The sequence below is a fragment of the Cavia porcellus genome, unplaced genomic scaffold (assembly GCF_034190915.1).
Source record: "Cavia porcellus strain 051 isolate PalLab524CR breed Dunkin Hartley unplaced genomic scaffold, mCavPor4.1 scaffold_25, whole genome shotgun sequence".
Taxonomy (NCBI): Eukaryota; Metazoa; Chordata; class Mammalia; order Rodentia; family Caviidae; genus Cavia; species Cavia porcellus.
This window is the reverse complement of record NW_026947508.1, coordinates 29750378-29759886: the sequence shown is the minus strand read 5'-3', so window position 1 is coordinate 29759886 and position 9509 is coordinate 29750378. Positions and strand designations below refer to the sequence as shown.

Sequence of the window (9509 nt, the reverse complement as noted above, 5' to 3'; positions counted from 1 at the left end):
TCCAATGTTTCACATAATTATACACTAGCAAAACAACACTTTTGTTAACAGTGCTACTGATATTATCAGAAAAATATTTAAATATTGAGACATCAAGCTCGTGGCAGCAGATACAAGTTTTTCAGAATTCTAATTTTCACTTGTAAGCTCAAATGTTGTCTCCACAAAAAAGTCAGTTGTTCCCTTTGAAGTGGCAACTAACTTCTTTCGTTTTTGTGAAAAAGTCTGCAAATACACATACCTAGATAAGCATAAGCATACCTATCAATCATTTTAAGTAAAAATTATGTTTTCAAAAGAGCAGCTAAGTTTTTAGTACAATTCAGAGTGCTTTTCCTTGAGACAAAAAAAAATTACTATGAGTGCTGTAGTACTTTATATATATTTCACATTTCATTGCATTTGAATAAAATGATCCATATTCACAAATCAAATTTTAATAAGATGTTTCATCAATAGTATTCTTAAGTAAAACTGGCTTTAAAAAAAAACACGTGTGGGGGTTTAGCTCAGCAGTGTAAGTGCCTGCTTGGCAAATGCAAGGTCATGAGTTCAATCCCCGGTACAAAAACTAAAAACAAACAAACAAAAAAAACCACCTAAAATAGGAAAAAAAATACAATGACAATTAATACAATTGGGGGCTCCTGGTTTGATTAGTCCTATGGTGCTAGCAGATAGCACCACAGGCAGTCAGCATCTCATTACTAATGTACGAATATGGTACTTCTAATCAAATTTTAAGAACCACTGTTGCTATAAAAGATAGTGCCCTGTTTTGTTTTTATTGGTTTTATTCTGTTGTTTTATTTGATTTTATGAGGTCTCATGGATGGGCAGATATTTTGAAGAGAACAAGAGGCATCAAGGCAGCCATTGTTGATTTCTTATTATCTTATTTTGCTTTCACTGTTTTGTTTTGATTGGCTTTATTCTGTTTTGTTTGGCTTTATTCTCTTAAAAATAAAAACATTTTTTAAAAAAGACAGCACTCTGCTTGGCTCAGAGATTCTGTCTCTGACGAGCACAGCTCCCTGACTACAGCACCGTACATTCAGCTTTTAGTTTCACATGTTACTCACTGGCCTCATCCTTCAACACTTTTTCTCTTATTGACTTCCTGCCTATTTTTTCTCACAATACTTTCCTTTTACTAGATTTTATATACTTGATATAATTATCTTTCTTGTAGTAACTAGCCTAGACATCTCATCTGCATATTTACCTTAACAAAGCCTAACTGAATTGATACATCTCACCATACTAACAAATGTAACAAAAATGCTTTAACTCGATACCCCTCAATTTGGCAGGTGGGGGGATGCATGACTGGGGATTGAACTCGACACTTTGCACTAAGCAACATGCCCAGCCCTTGTTTTATACTTTAAAACAGGATCCCACTAAGTTACCCAGTGTCTTAAATCACGTATCGCTGGGACAAAATACCAACACCCATAATTTAATGGAGGTGAGGTTTATTTTGGCTCATGATGACAGTCCATGATGTCATGACATCCCTAGCAAAAGGAGAAGCAGGAAGGGAGATATTCCCTTCCAGGTCACAACCTCTTCCAGGTGCCACCACATAACAGCACAGTCAGCTGTAAACTCATCAGTGGATTAGCCCACAATCCATTCAGAAGTTATAGCACACCATGACCTAGTCACTGCTTCCAGACGCCCCGCTCTGAAACCTTAAGATGTCTGGGGAACACTTCTGGTCCAAACGATAACACTCAAGCTGAGTTCCAACATGGGACCCTTCTGCCTCAACCTCTCAGAGTGCTGAAATTACAAGTAAAGTACGTCCCACTGTATCCCTGACTTCTTCATTTACATTCTATCACCAACTAGTAGTATAGCTCCATCTCTTGGCTTTTATGATGCCAGATGCTAACTGAGTAATACTGCCTTTTGTGGCATACAGCCAATATTATGCAGGTTTACTCAAAGGTTTACCAGTTTATCATTCCTTCCTGTACCTTCCTTTGAAGGTCCTTTTGCTGGTAGTGAATTTTCTTCAGTATCTGCCTCATTCTCAAAAGATGGTTTCATGGCACGTACAGATTCCAGCTGACAGCTGTTTTCTTTAAAAATAATAAAAACAGTTCACTGACTTCCAGTTTTTATTGCTACTCTTCAGAAGCCAATTACCCATCTAATTGTTGTCCTTTTGAAGGTATTATTTTTCCCTGGCTATTTTTACCAAATTATAATAACATAAATTGCCCCTATCCAAAGTGTATAGACTTGGTGAATTTTGATGTATTCATCAGTATCTGTAACATACGTACATTAATCTGTGAAACTGTCACAACTAAGCTAGTGAACACACTGTATTAGTCATTTTCCTATCACTGGGACAAAACACCCAACACTTAACAAAATTTAAAAGGTTTATTTGGCTCACAGTTCAGGGAGTTCACTCCATGGTCAGCTGGCTCTGAGGCAGAAAAATCATGATGGAAGACTGTGGTGGAGAAAAACTGCTTCACCTATAGCAGGCAACAAGTAGAAATAGGGAGGAGCTCAAGAGGATGCATCCTTCCAGGTCACGGTCTCAGTGACTCACCTACTCTGGTCGGGCCCCACCTCCTAACAGGACCTTCAGCTGTAAACTCATCAATGATGAATCCTGTGGTGGAGTCTAGAATCATCCATGATCTAGTCCCCTACCAATAAGCCCCACAGCTGAATACATGAGCTTTGAGGAGCTTTTCAGATTTAAATTTTAATATCCATCAATCTCATATTCCTTCATGCCTTTAAATCCACCCTTCCTCTTTTCACAACCTATCACTGGGCTGCTTTTATCATTTTAAGTTTGAATTTTATGGAATTCTGCATAAATGGAATCATGTATTATGAATGCTTATGCCTGGTTTCTGTCAGCATAACTGAGATTCATTCACATTCATATGTGTATCAATAATTCATTCATTTTAATAGCAATGTTCCACTATATGGATAAGTCACAATTTGTTTATCTATTTACCTATTGATGGATCTTTTGAGCTGGTTGAGCTATTGTAAATACAGTTGTTAAAATCAAGGTTTTGAAGAGACAAGGTTTTGAACAGACGTACGTTTTTACTTCTCTTTGAGTGCAGTGACTAGCAGCATACTGGGTGAATATTCAATGTTCAAAACATTGTCAAATGTTTTTCAAAGTTGTTGTACCATTTTACATTCCCATCAGCTGCATAAATCTAGAATGGTTGCTCTACATCACCCCCAATACTTGATATAGTCTTCTCAGTGTAATATCTTACTGTGGCTTTAATTTGTATTTTCTTCCAATTTCTAATTGTTATCCATCTCTTCACTTACCTATTTTTGATCTGTGTAGCTACTTTGTGAAATGTCTTTTGTATCTGCCCATGTTTGATTTTTTTTTATCTCCTTCTGAGTTGCATGAGTTCATTACATACTCAAAATATAAGTCCTTTGTGTATATGTTTTTGCAAAACTTCCTCTCAGCCTTTGGCTTGTCTTTAAAATTTTGTAGCAGTGTATTTTGAAGAGCTAAAACTTCTACTTTATTTTAAAAGACAGGTCTCATTATATTACTTGGTCTGATCTTGAACTCCTGGGCTCAAGTGATCCTCCTGTTTTGGCATCTGAAGCTGTTGGGACTACACAAGTGGGCCACCACACTTAGCAAGGTTTTATTTTTAATAAGGTACAATATATTAATTTTTAAAATTCAGTAGAGTGTGCCGATATATTCTGGAGACTAAGGCAGCAAGATCATTGCAAGTTCCAGGCCAGCCTGAGCTACACAGAGACCCTGCTTCAAAATTTAAAAAAAAAAAGAAGAAGAAGAAGAAGAAGAAGAAGCTTTTTGTTCCCCATTTAAGAAATCTTTTTCAAATTTAAGGTAACTAAGATTTCTCTCCAATATTTTGTTCAATGAGTTTTATAGTTTTAGCTCTTTTTAGGTACTTGATTCATTTTAAGTTAATTTTGTATATGGAGAGAGATGATGAGTCAAGGTTCATTTTTTTTGTTTGTGACCATTTGTTGAACACAGTTATATTGTTCTATTAAACTGCTCTGGCATATTTTCAAAACTCAACTGGCCATATATGCCTGGACTCTTTTCTGACCCACAGATATATACATCCACCTTTATACCAATACCATTCTATCTACTATAGCCTTACAATGAATTTTGAAAGCAGATGCTTCAACTTGATTCTCTTTCAACATAGGTTTAACTATTCTAAGTTTCCTATTCTAAATTTTAAAATCAGTTGTCATGCTCTACCAAATTAAAAAAAAGGACAAAAACTGAGATTTCTGCAATTTTGGTTGAGAATATAAGTTCTAAAACAAGCTGGGAAGATTCAATATCTTAACAATGACATCTTCTGACCATGAACGTGATATGGCTATTTGAATACTCTTTAATTTCTTACAGCAATGTTTCATGGCTCTTAGGGTACATGTTGGCCATTTTGCTCCCTGAGGGACTTATTCCCCTGCTAACAAAGGCCATTCTCCTAATTATCATGCAATTTAGAGGTATACAAAAACAATTATCTAATCATACTGAGTTGCAATTTTTATTTCCTCTCTTTACCATTTACCTTTCTTTTACAAGGTAATCATCCTATTTGTTTAACATGTTTGTATACATAATTCTTTTATACATACAAGTTTAATTCTTACCAATTGAAAAATAACAATTTCATTAATTTGAAGAAATGACAGTTATATATATTCCCAAAACCAACACCACAATCAATATGATATAAGGGCATTTCCATCAGTCTCAAAAAATTCCTGGTGCCCTTCTAACAATCCATTACTCTTCACGCCAGGTAATTACTGATCTGTTTTTGAATTACTAATAATTAGTTTCCATTTTATATAAATGGAGCCATAGAATATGTACTCTTTTTGTCTTGGGGTTTTGGTTTTTGGGGTTTTTTTGCTCAGAATATGAGTTTCATATTTATCCAAGTCTCAAGTTTGTTTCTTTAACTGCTGAATAGTACTCCACTGTATGGATAGATATATCACATTTTGTCTGTCCATCCACTTAGTGATAGACATTTAGAGTATTTTCTAGTTTGGGGATATTGGGAATAATGCTGATATCAGCACTGACGTACAAGTCTTTATGTAGATGGATATTTCTTGCATAAATACTTCTGACTAGAGCAACTGTATCATTTGGCAAGTGTATGTTTACTGGTTTGAGAAACTTCCAAGCCAGTTTCCAAAGTGGGTGTACCATTTTACATCTGCAATCACAATACACAAGGCCTTCTACTGGTTTCACACCCCTGACAAAAATTTGTTATCATGTTTTTAAAATGCTAGCTACTCTGATGAATGTGATGTTGTGGTTTTGTACTTCCTGATGACTGATAAAGCTAAGAATATTTTCAAATCTTTGAGTCATTCTTCTATCGTGTTCTATAAAGTGTCTTCAAATCACTCATCTTTGATTAAGGTGCACAGAGTCTTACTAAAGTTGTAAAAACTATGTACCTTGGATACAAATATATACAACTGTTGAAGGTACTGAATACTGTAATTTAGAGCACTGAATCTTTTCCTATTCTGTGGCCTGCCTTTTCATTCTCTGTATAGTACATATTTTAAGGAGTAGAAAATTTTAATTTTGGTTAAGTTTATCAGTTTTTAATCTTGTGGCTCATGGTTTTTGAAGCCTATCTAAGAATCTTGATGTTTTCTTTTACTTTAGAGAAATAAAACTATTTTTTTTTCCTTTTTGTTCATTTGAGACAAGGTCTCACTCTGTAATTCAAGCTGGCCTTAAACCCTATGTAGCCTGGACTGGCCTCAAACTCACATCGATCCTCCTACCTCAGACTCCTGAGTGCTCAGATTACCCGCATCCACTCAAACTCTGAGGGAGATGGGGTTCGGTTTGTTGTTTGTTCTTAATATAGATACTTGCTATCTAGAGTCCAGTCTGATACATAGCCCAGGCTACCCTCAAATTTGTGATGAATATAAAGGAGAATAGTCATATTCTGGGCTAAAGCATATGCATATACTTAAGTTAATTTACCACTAGAAGGCTCTCCAGAATGCTTATATCAGTCTATCTTCCCACCAGCAGAGGACAGAGGTTACAGTATTTTTACATTGCTGCCAACATTTGATATTATCCAGCTTTCTAGTTCTTGTCAATCTAAAAGGTATAAAGTGCTATTTGTTGTTGTTGTTAATACTGGGAACTGAATGCCAAGTCAGGCCAGCACTTCACTACTGAAGTACATCCCCAGCCCCCCCCCCCTTTTTTTTTTTTGTCTTTTTGAGACAGGGTCTCGCTCTGCAGTTCAGGCAGGCCTTCAGCTCATTTTGTAGCCCAGGCTGGTCTCGAACTCACAATGATCCTCCTGCCTCAGCCTCCTAAGTGCTGGGATTACAGGGGTGAGCCACCACGCCCAGCTAGTCCCAGTCCTTTTAAAGAACCTTTATTATGATATAGGATCTCATTAAATTGCCCAGTCCTCCTGCCTCAGCCTCCCAAACAGCTAGGATTATAGTGTGTACCAGCACAACTAGCTACTATTTTAATTTCTGTATTTCTTATTGCCCACGAGTTTGTTTTTTTTTTTTTTATTTAAGGAGAAAAGAAAAGAAAGAAAAAAAAACAGTGAAGGGGTACAAGTTATACAGATTTACAGGAGAAAAAAATGCGCAGTAGGAAATCACTAGTTAATGGATTAAATATTGCCATCTTAGAAATAATTGTTCAAGTCACAAAATTAAAGCTTGTAGAGTGGACATTCCAACAATGATACTGCAAACAGTTCTGTTCAATGATCCAATAAAACTCTGTGATATCATTTTCTATCTTATACATTTAAATATACATGCAGTTATATAGTTTAGAGCACTTTCTTTTCCTCTCTTTTGTACCGTGACTATTACACATTTTGGGTTTCATTGCTCCCACGGTTCTTACTGCTTTTTTGGAAGAGAGTAAAACCAAATGTGACATAACAGAACAGAATCGGTCAAGTCAAAAGGGTGGACACAATAGATAATATAAAAACATAATACAAGGTGATCAACAATGGTTACCATAATGCCTCCCGCTATTTCTAATAGAATTGCCTATATCATTAGTTGTAATACAATTGAACAAAACCGTAAAGAATAAAACCGACAAAACCAAAACATTGGAGATATTGTAGGTCTTCAAAAGTAGATAAAAGTCAACGAGAATGGGCGTTATAATGAATCTCATTATCTTCTCAGCTGATGCCTAAACTTTCGAACCTGATACTATCCAGCAAAACAGAATAGAGGAACCTCAGTCAAAAACAAGATGGTGAGAGTAATACAGGGCTTCAAATCGAGATAATAGAAAGTCAAAGTGGGTTACTATATTATATCCTGCTATATTTTTCCCTTTAATTAAATGGATAAAAATAAAAAAGTAAATAATGGAGTGGAGATTGAGAAAAAAGAGGGCATAACAGCGAAACAGGGCAGATCAAAACATAACCATTTAAACAGAATAGTGTTTCACCACCAGATAATCCTGACCCAAAAATAGTTACCATATTGACTCCCTCCCTGAAGTCCTTGAGTACAACTTCATATACTGTAGCATTAAGTATATCAAAACAATGTAAAACCATTTAAGAGAATGACAGCATTATAGAGCATTTAGAATCGACTAACAGAAAATGAACAATGGTCTCTGTATAATCTCCTTGTCTTTAAAAGGTTTTTGCTTATACTATCGTACATAACAAAATCCAATAAGATACAACCTGTTTAGACCATTGGAGACAGAAGAACAAAAGCTAGATGAGACTTCAAAACCAGATGGTACTAAATCAGCATTACCTATTAAGATGTCATTTTCTCCAAAAAAAGCTGTTCCTATCATCCAATCTTCTCTGTCTCATTTCTGTTGAGCTCTTTTTCTGTCAGTAGCTGTCAGTTTGTCTTCTTCATTTTGTTCTCTGCTCCATTTGTTGTGGCCTCCCCGCCACTATTTCTAGGTTCTTTGTATTTTTCTTTTTTTAGAATATCCTGCAATACTTTCTGTAGGGTTGAATTGGTGGTTGCAAATTCCCCCAGTTCCTCTTTATCCTGGAAGCACCTCGTTTTTCCATCAATTTCCAGGGACAGTTGTGCAGGATATATCAATCTTGGCTGGAGATTATTATCTTTCAAAGCTTGAATTATTTCTCCCCATGCTCTTCGTGATTTGATGGTTTGTGAAGAGAAATCTGCTGTAATTCTGATGGGTATTCCCTTGTAAGTGATCTGTTTCTTGTCTCTTACAGCTTTTAATATTCTGTTCTTGTATTGAATTTCTGGAATTTTTATTATTATATGCCTGGGTGTTTCTCTGTTAGGGTTGTAGGTAGCTGGGGTCCTGTATGCCTCATACATCTGAGTATCTTTACCTTTTGCTAAATTAGGAAAATTCTCCTGGATTATTTCTGTGAGTAGCTTTTGTAGTTCACTTGTTTGTGTCCCTACTTCTTCTTTTATGTTCTTAATCCTTAAGTTATGGCTCCTCTTATCATCTTCTTGTCTTTGTATTATTGCTGTGTGTTTCTTTGTTATTTTTAAGAAGTTTTTCATTTCATTCTCCCATGTTTCAAGTCTGCCCTCCAATTCAGATAGTCTGTCCTTAGTTTCTTTCAAGCTGTTATGCCAGTCTTGGATAGACTTCTTAATTTCTTGATAGTCCCTTTGAACCTGCTTCACATACTCAATGCTTTCTCTGTTTTCTCCATCAAGCAATTCTCCCCTCTTTTTCTGTTCTTCCATTCCACCATCTGCTTTTTCCTGGGTGGTGCTTAGCATTTCTCTAACTATTCTGCATACTTCTAGCTTCAGGTCATTGATAACTTCATTCCTGAATTGGTCTATGAGGCTCTCTATATGGTGCTTAATGTATATTGGTGCGGTGTCCACTATTGCCTGATTCTCAGGATTGGGGGCCGAGGAGCCTTTTTTGTTGCTTCCCTTCCCCATATTTTCTGTTCTTTATAAAATGCAATCTTACATAGGAGGCCCGGCTTCCCTGCCTGTCAGCCACAGCCTGATCAAATTGCGCTGGCTAGTTGTTCCCGCCCACCGCTGCGCCCCAGGGAGTTGCAGAGGAGGCAGCCTACGCGGGAGTCGGTCGCTCCTCCGGGCCACCGTCAGGCTCTGGGATCTGGGTTAGGCCAGCCTAGGGAGTCCGCCAGCAGCGTCACTCAGGCCAGGCACCTTTCACCAATCCCGTCCGAGAGGGGAATGTGCGGCTGGGGTTGCCACCGCGCCCTGCTCTTACAGGACTGCCCGAGCCCAGAAAAACCTCCGCTGGAGTCAAACTGTGGTAGGGAGTCAGTTTCTCGCTCACCTCGCCACCAGTCAGTTTTCCTCCTTGTCTGTCCTGTTTCCGACTCCGTTCGCAGACTCCTGTTCCCAGAGCTCGGCGCGTCTCTCCTTGCCGAGCCGCTGTGGAGGCAGCCAGCCGCCGGGCGGCGGGAAACCCAAATCGCGGT

The 9509-nt window shown here is 37.4% G+C and overlaps 1 long non-coding RNA gene across 1 annotated transcript in view; it reads right to left on the bottom strand.

Moving 5' to 3' along the window:
- Positions 1-1477: 1477 nt before the first annotated feature.
- Positions 1478-9509, bottom strand: part of LOC134473006 (uncharacterized) — a 32551-nt gene continuing 24519 nt past the window's right edge. Inside the window, exon 3 of the long non-coding RNA XR_010043092.1 lies at positions 1478-2498. This is a non-coding gene — a long non-coding RNA (uncharacterized LOC134473006). The remainder of the gene's footprint in view (positions 2499-9509) is intronic.